The sequence below is a fragment of the Manacus candei genome, unplaced genomic scaffold (assembly GCF_025592945.1).
Source record: "Manacus candei isolate 608988 ecotype Guabito, Panama unplaced genomic scaffold, ASM2559294v1 h1tg000014l, whole genome shotgun sequence".
In the NCBI taxonomy this organism is placed as follows: domain Eukaryota; kingdom Metazoa; phylum Chordata; class Aves; order Passeriformes; family Pipridae; genus Manacus; species Manacus candei.
Window position 1 is genome coordinate 29,621,392 of NW_026138062.1, and position 15,160 is coordinate 29,636,551.

A 15,160-nucleotide genomic window follows, 5' to 3' on the forward strand; every position below is an offset into this window, starting at 1 on the left:
CATGTAGAATTTCAAACTATGATGTGTAGATGACAAAGAGTAAATTCATGCACATCTTTCACATTAATAATGAAAAACTTATGCACAGTAATCAATCACACATAATTTTAAGATTGCTAATTCCCCTCACAGATTTTGCATGTGTAAGCTGTCACTCACTCTTCAACCCATTTGCACACTTCTTCTATAAGGAATAGTATTTGAGCATCCTGTATGTTAAATTATTATCCGACATCCATGTGCTATTAGTGATAAATAATTGAATATTCAAACAGTAGAGGAACTAACATGTCTATACAAAGCATGGGCAAAAGTCAGTTACTTTTTATACAGATTTGTAGGTGAGATGATTTTGGGAGAGACAGACAGATTTAAGAACACCCCTTTTCATTTCTTAGAAGGAACTTGAGAAATTTCTTCTATATTTTTCTACTAGCATCTGCACAAAGGGACTGTAAAATGAACACAAAATATTAGATTGAATTCGTGTTTCACACACATGCAGTGATTTGCAGTTCATTCACGTCCACATGAAAGAGTAACAGTGGATAGCAGTCTGTACTCTTGACGAGTTGTGGTGCCCTCTCACCAACATCTTGGAGCTTAGCTCCTGGATGACAGCATAACTCATGTGACTCCCTGTCAGGTTGGTAGGTGGGCTCTACAGTATCCCTTAGTAGAGAGACATCCACTGTGAGCACTCATCATTTCTTTTTACGGTGTCCTCTGTATGCTGCTGGTACAGTTTCTCATATCAAACCTTGCTTGTGGATGTTTACAGCTGCATCCAGCAGTCTCCTTCCTTACTGATTCTGTCTGCGTGGCAGCATCAGACATCTCATGGACTTTCTCAGTAGAAACACCAGTTTTAACTCTGAGGGGAGTATCCACCAATATGGAAAAGATCTGGTGCACTTCCCTGGGATGTGAATCTAAAAGAAGGGTGTGCACAGCAGTGAGGGCCCCCACTGCACACTCTCCTGTGCAAGCTGCCATGCCATGCCCTGGCTGATGCACCACACTCTCTTTGCCCGTTCTGTTGGCAGTGTTCCTGAGTGCTAGCACTCCCTTGGGCCATTTAAATATGCTGCAGTTGCTCTTAAAGAGTTCCTGACTTGTGAGGTCTCTGCTCTCGCTAATGTTTCCTTGGCTTCAGCAACTCTGTTGTACCCTTCAAAGTAGCACTCAGGCACAGAACTTACCACTGCCATCACTACCAACCACACCAGCTGGGATGTAAAACCAAATTGGCACAAATTATCACACACAATTATGATCAGTTTATTTATTGAGAAACTTCAGCATAGTTTAGTAGCCTGCTATGTTGCCATGTATAAATAAATGTATCTTATTAAATATATCTTTGTTAATTTATTCGTAAGTGGCTTTGGGTGGAAGTTGAGCTGGTCTCTGAGAGCACTATGTCTATTCTAAGTTTATCTATCATCTATGTAACATGTCCAATGGATTCATGGAATGACAAAGACTTCTAGAAAACTAAGCTAAGAACACGTGGTTCACATAGTCATTGTCCACTTAATTGCTCCCCTACTTGTCTATCCTCTTGAATTGTCTCTATAATTTTTTTTCTTTTTTCTTCTTGTGACATTGTGGGTTCTGGCTGCCCTGATGTTTTAGGTCTTCATGGTTTAGAGAAGCAGCTACAGAAAAATCATACTATAAAACTTTTTTTAATAAATTACAGCTAGAATTCATATCCATTTTTAGGCTTGACAGAGTAATTGTTAATAACCCCATGGAACAGTGCTCACATGAATGATCAGAAAGAAAGTTCTGTCATTCAGGAAACTAATGTCTTATACTCACTTCCAAAGTGAAGCCACAGAGGTTTGTATTTTCAAGACACTTTGTTTCATGCATTCTACAATATTCAACTATGCAACTTTGTTATGGTAAGTTTAGATGCTTGTTTGCGGTGAAGGGAAACAGGTCTGTAAGAAAGTCAGATGCCTGACCTTAGAAGACTTCTAGGTTCCTCCTCTTTTAAGATACTTCCTTGGACTGATTATTAAATTAGTATTTCCAGAGAAGTGCAGGACATGTAAATACTCAGGCAAATAAGGGTGAAATGTGCTAAGCCAAGCTTCAGAATATGAGGGTAAAAGAATCTGAGACCTGTCTCTTGAAGTCTAGAATGTAATACCCTGTGATTATCCAATCTGTATAAGCTAGATGGCACTTTTTTGTCTCTTTAAAAATTCCAATGTTAATAGCATTATTTAAGAGCAAAGTGTAACTGCAGCAGTAAGTGGAAGAGAGAAATAGAAAAAGTAACTAAGTGTTAACCACTCATAGTAAGAAATATGTATACATTTCATTAAAAGGTAATTACATTTAAAGGAGGGAACTTTAGAACGATGTTTAATTAGTTTTGCATTAGAAACAATTATAATGAAAAAATGTGTAGGAACAATAAAAATGAGTCTTTTCCCAAATGTATTTAATTACACACCAAACAAATGGTATACAGAATATAATTAATACAAATGAGATGAAGCTGGCTGCTTTTTTTTTTTTTTTTTTTGTATTCATATTTAGAAAAAGTGGCCATGGTAATGGGAGTAGAAGTACTACTGCAATCTGCAGTCTAGACAGGATTTTAGCTGACAAGCTCTCTAAGAGTATATATAAAGTATTAAGACATATATAAAAAGGTACAAAGTTACTCTTCATGTTTTAAAACACAAATATAAATAAATTCCTAAAGTAGACTGGTATAGTGATAAACGCGTGTGGTTGAATAGCAATTTCTGGATTTATGATTTTAATAGCTTAATGATTTTCATCTATTCTGTCTAGTACAGAAAGCAGAATGAGGATTGCAAAGCACTGAAAGACTCTCATTCCCTTTCGAAGAATGAGCCCTGAACACTATTTTTATCTCCTCTGTGTTTTACAAATTTACTTGTCCAAGTAATTTGTGTACTTCTGTTGGCATGGAATTTAAGTTATAACAGCGATATAAGCATGAAATTCAAGTTTGCCCTCCAGCTCTAACGGTTGTTTGGCTGGGTACGAGGGGTATTCTTGCATGCATTCACAGTGCTCTTAGCCATCAGTTCCCTATGTTGTCTACAAACTCTGGGTAGCCTCTGCATAGATGAGGCAACAAACTGATTTGAAACAGCAGACTGAATTGAGACAAGGTGATTGACCAGACTCCTATCTGCTGTCAAACAAAGCACTTGATTTACTTGTGCGGAAAGTGGGAGTTTTGGACAGTCCCAGACATTTCCCCAGGCTATGCATAAAGCTGGTAAATGCTATTTGTGCACTTAATTATGTTGGTTCTCTTGGGTGGGAAATCTGGCAGTATCAGAGATCACACCTGATGTAGAATTGATGAAAAGATATATAAATAATATAAAATAACTGTTTATGTTTATACAGGTTTGGTCACATAGGAGTCTGTTGCATATAGCAAAGACAGAGGAGATGTTTTGTACTCAGTTTAAGATACTACAATGAGAAGGATTATGCATTTTCTGAAGTGGTCATATAGGGCCATCTTGATTATAAGAATTCATCAGAACAGTTTGAAAGTCTCAGCTGGTTCAGGTGAAGATACTGTTGAAAGGGCCCTTGTAACAGGGACCCCCTTCACCATCCAAATAGCAACCAGCTATCCTCTTAATTGAAGAGGATTTGATTCCTTATGTGAGCTCTACCTAACCAAAGATGCCAATAAATTAGATTTTTTTTTAAACAAACCCTGTCTATGAATATCTGTACAGGACCTTACATGGAATGTGCTGTTCTTGCTGAATGTCGTTTCTAACATGGAGACAATGGAAGCAAAACAAAGCATTTGTATATAACACTGGAGCAAACAAAACCCTCAGGATCAGAAACTATGTTTTCAACCTTGATAGCTTAAAGTTAAGAGTGGAATTCACCTGAATAACAAGTACAAAATAATCTATGACTCTCCTGAAAAGATCAAGTGCAATCAAGGAAGGTTTATTCAAGCTGCATGGGTAGTTACAAACTTCTTTCATTCCCTGAGTCAAGTCCTCTCTACAAAGCTTACAGAACAAGCTAAAGCATTGAGTTTAATAGATTAATGATAGGTAGATAGACAGATGGATTAATTATTTATGTTGCTGAATGGAGGTCAGATTTCTACTTTCATCTTTTGGATCTGGCTGCATATTTAATACTCTTATCAGAAAGATGGCTGGAATGCCTGATGTTAATGTTCCCAATTGTTGATAGATTATGGTCTCTAGGAGGCTCCCAATGTCTCTTCTACTTGAATTATTTATAGCTCACTAATTATTTAGACCTTGCTTATTTTAAAGAGCAGGAATTATCTACACACTAATTAAAACCGTCAAAAAGTTTTAATACTACTTAAGGATGCAAAGCAATGTCAATGGTGAGATTTAACACACAATAGGAATCTGTCTTTTCTTGGTACTACAGTGACCTAAGATTCAAATACAAGTATTATTTTGGAAATCTGGGGTGGGATACCTTTGACCAAACATAAATATCTATATGACAGATAGTTTGACTTATCTGCCTTGACACCTTTTGTAATAGAGACAAATTAGCACTCACAGGATATGATTAATTTCATTCTGAATCAGAAGTCCAAAACAGATTAGAGAAAGCACGTTTAGGAAGTGCCTAATTTCTTCCTTTATGACAAAGGAAGCATAGAATGATCAACTCAGATGTGGTGATCTGCCTTCTGGATAGCTGAAGTTGTAATGATTCTTGTACACAGTGTCATGCAGGGTCTATTTTTGTATACACTCTGATTGCAGGATCAGATCCAAGAACTCAATAACAGAAGAAATAAAGCTTTTTTATTTGAAAATATTTTTTTTAAAAAGGAAACATCATGCTGCTGATGGTCCATGTGATGACATGTAATACTGAATGCAATTTTACATCATTATCTACTACTATATAATTATCAATATCATTTCATTAGAATATCTACTGCAAATGAGCTAAAGGTACTAATTTTGAAACATATATTATAGGTCTGAAAATGTTCCAGCTGAAATTACTGGTATATTTCTCACTGAAGTTTGTAGGTACAAAACCAGGATAAATACTGAGGGCACTACAAATCTTTCACTGAGTTAAAAACAGGTTAGATGTACAAGGTCAAATTTGGTCCTATAAGGCTGTTTAACTTTAAGCTGTGTTTAAGTTTCAGGCAGTTTGCAGTTTTGAGTAATTTGTAATACCAACCAAAATGGAGTTTGTTGGAGAATTTGTTGGTTTTCAAGAATGGTATTCACCAGGCCTAGACACTGTGTGGGACGTCATACTTGCTATGCTCAAAGGTAAGAATGGAGGACAGCTTTCCAGAAAAGGCAGGCTCCTAATATAGGCTGTGGAAAGATTTAATTTTGTCTGCTTGAAACTCGCAACTCTGAAGCATACTATGAAATTAGGCACGTGTGACTTGCAGTTTTATAGTTAAACAGGAGTGAATATTTTTGTTTCAAATGCACTGGTTAGGAAAAACAAAAATAATGCTGAAACTACTACATCTTCTGTATTTGCCTGATTCTTACCAGCAGATGTATAATCTACTGGATATCAGAAACAATTCAACATCTATAGCTGACCTATGAATCTGCTGGGTTTTATATCGCTGAGTGGGACATGGCTGTTTTCTGTTTATTTGTCTTTATGAAGGTACAAATAAAAGTCTTTCTAATAATCAAAAAAAGAAAATCCACCAGACATCTGGGTTAGGCAGCAGGAGAACAAAAAGCACAAAATAAGCACTGAGGTAAACAATCGTAGCAGAATACGGGAATTCCAAGGTTTCCCAGGTTATGTAATAAAGTCAATATCACTAAAGAGCTCAATCATCCATATTGCAGCAGTGCTGGAAGGCTCGTTGGTAGGCTTGTGGCTGTTATCCCATTCCCAAACTATTCACAGGACTGCTCAGAAATTGGAAGACTAGTGACATGTTTAGCAGGCAACCTGTTTCTGAGGCCTTGTTAACCAGCATGTGTAGGGGCTATCCCATATTAGCTGGCCTCCAGGCCCAAAAATATTCTTATTAATATTTGGTTTGCTAGAACGAACAAATACTAGTCAGAGCTTTCCCAATGATTATATTGCAGTATATGCTGCTATATAATGATAAGGATATAATGATATATAAACTGCTATTTTTGCTTATAAGCAGAAGTGAATCAGTATGTTGCCATAAAATAAGTTCAGATAATAAATCCTTATTATCTTGCACTGACCTCATTCATGATGCTAACACTTTGGTGAAAGTGTTTACATCAGGGGAAAAAGGGGAAAAATTGGCAAAAAGGAGAGAAATGGATAGCTAGGGAAAATACATAACCTGTTGATAAAAAAGTGTAGGGTATGGAAGAAATATATTACAATTCCTTAGCAATAGAAAAGACACATTTATTTTTATGACAAAGATTATTTTTAAAAAGTCTAATAATGTTGAGGTATATGGAACATACTTAGTCATAGATATCTGCAAAAAGTACAGTTGGTACACAACTTTTTAAAAGTTCTTTCAACTTCTCGTTGCAGGACCCACATTGTCTCTTCTGGTATCTGTCTTGACAATCTTTTATGAAATCAGCCTAAGCAAGACATAATTACCCAAAACTAACACCTTCCAAAACTGAAGTATAAGAAATAAACCCTAATTTATAGTGCTAATATTAGCCTTAAGACATTGATTATCATACAGACCTAAATAGCCAGAGTTATAAACTACTTGACACACATCTCTAGACAAAATTCAGCAGAATTACTCTAACAGGATACATTCTAACATTATATGTCAGTATGCATATAAAATAGGAAGAAGAAGGGCCAAAGTTTACCTGGACAAAGTATGATAATACAGTATTTCAGAACATGTGAGCTTTCTCTTCCTAAGCTTCAAAACCAGCTAAAACAAGGGTCAAAGTTATATTATTTACAAATATTATTATTAATATTAAAAATTTTTCTTTTCTAACTAGTCCTCATATTTTAGTATAAATTATTTCCATATATCCTTTATCTGTCACAATTAAAATGTGTCCCTTTGTTCTGTGCCCATAAAACTGTAGTTTTCCTCCCAGTAAGCTATCCAGAGAAGAAAATACAAACCGAACATGTACCAATATGCCAGTGCAATACTAAAACCAGGGTTTTTTTAATAGAATATTACACAGGGCATCATTGCACCAGTATTTTGTCAGCAAGATGGCTGCTGCAAGAAGGAATCTGAGATATTCCAATTATAAAGTAAAATTTTATTTTCAAATACATTTTATTCACACTGAGGGACACTTTCTGAGTTTCAAACTGTTGGCTGAGCAAAACAGATACAATTTTCTTTTAACTATTTATTTCTAAGTCTCCTCTGAGTATTAAACATGCTCATAAAGATATGTCCATAAAGAAAACGAGTACAAATTTTATCCTGACATTTGATTTAAGCTGTGTTGGAAAAGTTACTTGACAGATATAGTTTTTCCCCCAAGCATTGAAATAGAGAAGATTGGCACAAAGATTTGTGCTTAAAGAGAAGACCTGATTTTATAGTGAAATGTGAAAATGAATAACACTCTTAATCTCTGCTGATTTTCTTACCTTGCACTGATATGCTACTATGTAATGTCATTAACAAAACAAAAGTATGACTACCATCCTTCCTTAAGAGGATACTATTAAGTTATTTTAGCTCAAAGTTTGACCTGTATTAGTATAAGCTCTTGGCAAATGTCCTCTGGGGGGAATAAAGAAAACCAATAATCTGTTACTTTCTTAAATTACTACTCTGGCTCAGCAGAAAGAGTAAAATTAAAGTTAAAACGTTCCAGGAGATATAAAAGTTCTACAAAAAAGAGAATGAAAATCTTCTTAAAATAGAAAATTCTTATCTTAATTAGGGAACTGCAGAGTGTATACTGCTTTTGAATCATCGTCTATGGACTGCAATAATTTGGAGGAAAAATCATTACAGACTTGTATACTTATGATCCCAATTAAACATGGTGATAGTTTGAAAAGTTCTTTTTACAGCTGTTTTTAGGCTGTAGTGCACTCATGAATAACATTAAGTCTATACAAAAAGGGACAAATTACATATATTTTAATCTAAAGTTTCAATAAATATATAGTTATCAATTACTATAAGTATATAGTGTTATTATTGCTGATATATAGTGCTCTTATCACTGAATAAAACTCACAGAAGTCACACCTATAAGGAAAGAACTATTTTTTAATAATTTCATGAAAAAACCCTCATCATCATTTTCTCAAGGGATTAGCACTGGAAGTAATCCTGAGTCTTTTCTGAAATAGATGAAGAAAGGAAATGTACAAGCTATTTTAAAAGAGCAAGAGAGGAAAAAAGCACCCCATCTGTGCAGAAGCTTATTTGATTTCATACTTGCCACGAATAGCAAAGAGCTCAACAGTTCAAAAGCAGTATGGACAGGGCTAAGCTTCACATCAACTGAGTTTAACTACCAAGGTCATAACTGCTTTTAGGAGCATCATAGCTTGTGGGTTGAATCACATACTGGCAGTGTACGTTTCTCTTTCTAATTATACTGACCGCCTTAGAAGACAAAGCTTTTAAAAGAGAGGGATGACTCCTGACCAGTGTAGAACACTAGACATCTCTTGTAGATCTTATGAAATGGTTTACTGTCGACACAGTAATTTCAGAGGAACTGTTTAACAGAGCAGAGCAAAACAAACCCTTCGACTGTAGTGCAGTCAGAAATTGCTGTGCTAGTCTCTCCTGCTCAACTGAAATTATTCATTTTAAACTGTCCAACCACAGCTAATCAGAAACAGGTTATGATCAGAAAAAAAAAAAAGTCACATAATTTCCAGACTTACTGTTTATTACTAGTCTTGAGATGTTCAGAGACCAAGCACAGTCTTTTTGAAAAAAAATAAAATACGATTGGGTACTTATTTTCAGAAAAATCACATGTCTGAAAGACCAAGTTTCTACATTTGTTATTTGGCAGGTTCAAAGCTATGAACAATATTCTTGACTTTTTTTTAATGGTACATAAACATGAAATGGTAGTTGTTCAAACGATTACAATTTCAAACCATTGCACTTGGAAGGGTCAGTGGTTGAAACATTGGTATTTGTAGCAGCCTTGTGTGCTCGCTTGTGATTACTATTTCTGAAATGTTAAACATACCTTTTATCGTAACAGCCTTCTATAAATGCATTTTATTGCCAAATAACCTTTAACTATTTTCTCTGTGGATATATTTCCCTAAATGTGCAGATTTTTTTTTCTCTTTAGCTGAAAAATTGCTCTCTTGCTAAAAGAAGTAGACCTTTCTTGTCAAATTCCAGGATGCTGGACTATGTTTCGCAGCAGATGCACATTCCCTATTTTAGGGAAATATATTGATATACTTTTGAATACTTCAGCGACATTGTTACTAGCAGTTGAGAATAAACTTCTTTCATATATTAAAATTTTCTTCCTGATATTCAATCTTTATCTCTAAGAAATATGTACAAATATAAATATGGTATGTGTTTTACCTAATAAAAAAATACCTCCTTGCTACCATAATGCTATGTTTTGAAGTCTTTAGGCTAATAAGTCTTCCCTTGTTCATAGTTATTCTTTCAAATCCAATAAAATTATTTAAATTACTGATTACGAGATAAATACAAAGTTCATAAATAGAATATGTCTGATTTCAAGGATAATTTATTTAATCTTGTTGTATGACACTTATTTAAACTGTCCTTATCACAGTGATATTTTATTATTCATTATACCATTGAAGTAGCAGTAGATCAGAGTTTTTGGCTTGTAGTGTGTTCCTATAAAAGACTTTGTAAAAGAACGTATCTTCTAGAGAAGATGGTAAAAAATATGAGATTTTGATGGATTTCTAGCAAATATCTATCAGAAAGACATAGAAGGAATTATTGCCTTCTGTGATGAGTAATAAATGATTTTCCAGCAAAATCAGACTTCCTTTTCTACTGGGAGAGGAGGGAATGGGATGGAGTTACTAGAGCAGGTGGCTTTATAGTAAAGATAAAATGTGTATTGGGAAAACAACCCACCATTCCAACAAATATACCTTCATCTAGAAAGATAGATCTGCTCTTGCAACTATTGAGTCTACCCAATCACAGAATCACATGGTTAAGATTGGAAGGGAGTTTTGGAGGTCATCTGGTCCAACCCCCTTCTCATGCAGGGACACCTAGAGCCAGTTCCCCAGGACCACGTCTGCACAGCATTTTGAATATCTCCAAGAAGGAAGATTCCACAACCTCTCTAGGCAACTTGTGCCAGTACTCAAGTACCCTCAAAGTGAAAAAGTGTTTCCTGGTGGTCAGATAGAACCTTCTGAAGAACTTGTTTCTATCCACTTTGCCTCATCTCTTTAGGTATTCATAGTCATTAATAAGTTCCCTCCTCTGCCCATTCCTCCTACCTCTTTCCCCACCCCCACCAGCGTTGTGGCCCTTCATTGTACTCTCCCCAGTATGTCCAGGAGTCCAGAACTAGACACGGTATTCCAGGTGTGACATCACCACTGCTGAGTAGAAGGAAGGATTCACCTCCCTTGACCTGCTGGTAATAATTCTTTTTATGCAGCCCGTGATAGGATTAGTCTTCTTTGCTGCAAGGACACTCTGCTGGCTCATGTTTAACTTGAACCCCAGATCATTTTCTGCCAAGCTGTTTTCCAGCTGGGTGGCCCTCAGCATGTACTGGTGGCAGGGCTTTTTCCTTCGCATGTGCAGGGCTTTGCACTTCTTGTTGTTGAACTTCATGAGGTTCCTGTCAGTCCATTTTTCCAGCCTGTTGAGGTCCCTCTGGATGGCAGCACGACACTGGTATATCAGCCACTACTACTCCCAGTTTTGTGTCATTAGCAAACTTGCTGAGGGTACTCTCTGTCCCAGTTTGATAGGATATATCTGGAAAAAGAAGAGCAGAGTGGGGGAGAAGAGGTCTGAATCTAACCTACACTTTTATATTCTAATGATAAAGAGACTCAGCAAGTGCAATATAGCACAGAAGAAAGAAAATCCAGCTATCAGCGGAAAGCCAGCTGAACTGTTGGTAGTAAAGCATCACTTAATCAAATAAGTTATTTCAAAAAATTAAGCAGACCAGAACTGAAGCTTAAAAGCTAACACTGAGAGAGTACCAATCAACGTTATCAGCAAACATTAAATTGCTTTCCAAAACAAAACACACTTAGAAGTTTACTACACACAAAAGGGCTACCTCACCATAAAATAGCAAGACAGATGTATCCATCAACAAAAATGCTGAACTCCAGGACAGTGATTTCAAGAGTATGACATTTTTTTTGGGTAAAATTCTTGTCATCGTTTTTGTGCTAAAGATTGTATTCAAAGTCAAAAACCACTCAGTACTAATATACTAATCGGTAAAACATTTTTTAAAAATATGAGGGTAGTCTTAAGGAAAAGAACTTTACTCAATATATGTGATGTACAGATGCAGAAAATAACTTGTTTACTGTTTAACTGTCAATGTGTTGTTCATTTTATAATTATTTGAATTACTATTTTCTTAGTTAGATTGTCCACTCTTAGTTGCTCAGAATAACAGGAAAAGACAGGAGTAGTTTAAGTCTCAGCCTGAGGCATACCCACCTCTACTTATGCCATTCCTGATAGATGATTTTCTTACTTTTCTAGCCTTCAAATAGGTTTTCTTAGAAAAATGATAATTTTATATAAAGATTAATACAGTAATTGATTTGAAAAAACTTTGTATAAAATTATAAACCTTTAATTATTTTATTATTATTAAATCTACTTACTATATTTTTTTTTTGCTTCTGATTTTCTTTTAGCTAGAGCATCAGTGAATCTAGGAAAAGACTATTTATATTTTCCTCAAATATTAAAAATAGAAAAACTGAGGAAAATTAGTTGTCTGGGCAAGTGGAAAAAAAACCCTTTTGATTGCTATCTCAGCAAGTTGGACTCTACCAAGGACCTAGTAATGTAGTGACAAAGCATAGTTAACAGTGTGCCTCATCAAGCAACAGCTAGTTCAATGGTGACAGAATAAATTGTAGTAAGAAATAAAAAACATCCGCAAGGATCACATAAGTTCTCATTTCTTGTTTCAGTGGCTCCATTTGCAGTTAGGGAGCCTGATTCCTTTTTTAGGATTATTTTTTCTTTCAATTTAATTTAAACTAAATCAACTATGAAAGAAACAGCTTCAATGAGAGGCTTGGATTTTTGGCAAAAGTTTCTTCATTTTTGTTTTTGTTTTTGTTTCTTTAATTTTGTTTTAGGGTTTTTGGGGTTTTTGTTTGTTTGTTTGTTTTTTGGGTTTTTTTGTTTTGTTTTGTTTTGTTTTATTTTACAAGAGTCCTAATAACAAAAATTATAATGGAATTTCCTAATTAAGAAATACATTTTATTCCCACATTATGTATTTTATACTTAATAGGAGCTTATATCAAATAAGGGAAGCCATTTTGACCTGGTGCAACTCACAACTAGGAGTGAAATTATGGTTTCATTTAGGTCACCTGGCTTTTGTGCACGTAAAGCATTTAAGAGTTCACACACAACGAATATGATATGAAGTTGTCAATAGAAATAGTGAAAAACAGGCAGTATTCCTGTAAAATAACTTGATTTAACTTCAGAATACTTTTTTCATGTTTCTTCCATAAAATCTAGAAAAATATATTCAGAATAAATGGCTAAGGCAGAAACTCTGTTCATTATATATGTATATATATATAAAACACAACAAAACAAACACCAAAAAAACCAACACCACCACCAACAACAACAACAAAATAAAAAAAGACTTCATCAGCTTTCAAAGTGTCATTGCTAGCAATTCCCCATCAAACTGAAATGGTATTTTAAGCACAATGTTAAGGGAGTAATTTAACTTAAGATTGATGTAATCACCAAAAATGTGAATGATCCATACAATTAAAAATTTTCTCATGTCTCAACGTGGAAGTCAAAAGATTAAATGCATTAACAAGAAGAGGAGTATTTGAAATGAAATAAGTAAATTGGAAAATGAATCTGAAATCAAAGAGAAGAAATAAAGTACAAAACAGATTTTTTAACCATATCACGTTATAAATAAACTTTACATAAGCTATAGTAGGGATTGCTATTCCGAGAGGAAAGTAGACCCTAAAACAACCCAGTCAGATAAAATAGCAAGAAAATGAGAAAAGCTGACCTTGTAACAGGAAACTATGCTATTGGCATTTAACCCAACTCATAAACTAGATTGAGGCAGTTTGAAGACATGTGGAAGTGAATGCAAAGCAAAGGTCAGCTGTCTGTGGCAAATGTAATAAAGACTGTGACTAGATGGAAGAAATTCATTGCACATAACACTTAAAAGCCTATAAAGAGTGACTGATGGGTGTAGCAGAGGAAGGAGCAGCATAACAGAAAGAAGGTCCTGACCTGATAACACTAAGGAACAGCACAAAGATCTGAGAAACAAGAACCTTGACCTGATCAAATCTCACTTAACAGTATTTTTGCTTATTCACAGGGTCTGTAGAGTAAATTTAGCATATTCTGAGAGGCAACATCCTTTACATGACTGGCTAATCCATTTGTTTGTAGTTACAAGTGTCAGAGTTCATTGGAATAAATACTTGCCCTCACTGTACACACTACCTCGTCTTATTCTTTTGGGAGCCAGCTTGTGGATGGAATCTGGAAGTATTCCTTTTATCAGCCAGCCTGACTGGGAAGCGACAGCAGCCTTGGTCTAGTATGCTACATCAAAAGTGAAAATCAAGCATATGCTCATGCATATACATAAAATGGAGACTCTACGGATAAGGAGAAAAAGATATTACATCTAACTGATTTGAAGCTCAGTCTCAAGTATTATTTGGATACTATAAAGGCAATTTTGCCTAAAAAGGAAAGTCAATTCAAGTTCGTGGAGCTCAGTTTGCTTAAATTATATCAACAAAATTTTGGTTTGTGTATCTTTCTTGACAATCCAGCACACATAGAATAAATACATTACTTTCTTTCCTTCACCCCCCACTCCCTCTTTTTTTTATTTTTTAATGTAATGGAAAACTGTTGTGGGCCATTCAAAATCCTTAAATAACACATCTGTATGACTACAGAAAATCAATGTATATAATGAGTACTTCCGTTTACTTTCCTTACCTCTTTGTTGACAATATCGTTACAATAAAATCAAATTATTTGAATAGTATCCAGAAAAAAAGAAGTATCTGGGCGATCTAAACTCTACGTATAAGCAAGCTTAATCGATATTTTCTGCATATCTGAAGGCTTTCCTATTAAGGATAACAAATGATCAAAGCAGTGGGCCAGCTCTAGTGATCAAAAGTCATACATCTCAGCATAGACTTTTAGCACTCCTTCTGAGATGTAAAATCATTTCATGTTAGAATATCACTATATTAGCTCCCCATCATGTCCCTTTCACACAAATAAAAATGAAACAGAAAGCAAACCTAAATGCCAAATTGCTGGCCCAGAACCAGGAAGAACAACCCCCAGAGCTGAGACCTTCTTCTGACAAGAGGCAGCAAGGTGCTTCACCAAACAGAAGACCCTAATTGCTTTCTAAATTGCAGCTCAGCTCCCATAGATAAGCATACTCCAGCTTCTCTACAATCTAGTGGTTTTGGCACTCCAGGTATAGCATTTATGAATATACTTCATCTTGAACTGAATGAAACATAGGAAGGTTCCCAGTGTTCTCCCTTTTTGAATGACCGCTTTAACTGTAAAACTGTAAAAATGAAAACATATTTATTACTAATCTGTCACAGCTTATTTCAACAGGGACCTAGAACTGTGTTAGAATATATACATATCTATCCCAATACTCCACTTTTGTCCGTGTAAGGAGAAACACTGTCAACTATTCCAACAGTTCTCAAGTTCACTAAGGCAATACCTTCTGAATTTACAGATTCATGAATAGGTAGTCCTGGGAACCATATCTAGAAATCTAGAAAATTCAGTACTGAGGGGAGATGTGTTAACAGTATCACAGTTCACAGAATGAACATTTCCCAGAACAGCTGGGAAACTAAGCTAGCAAATGATGTGAGTCCTGCTGGAGGAATAGCTCAGGGATGCAGAACAGCGGTT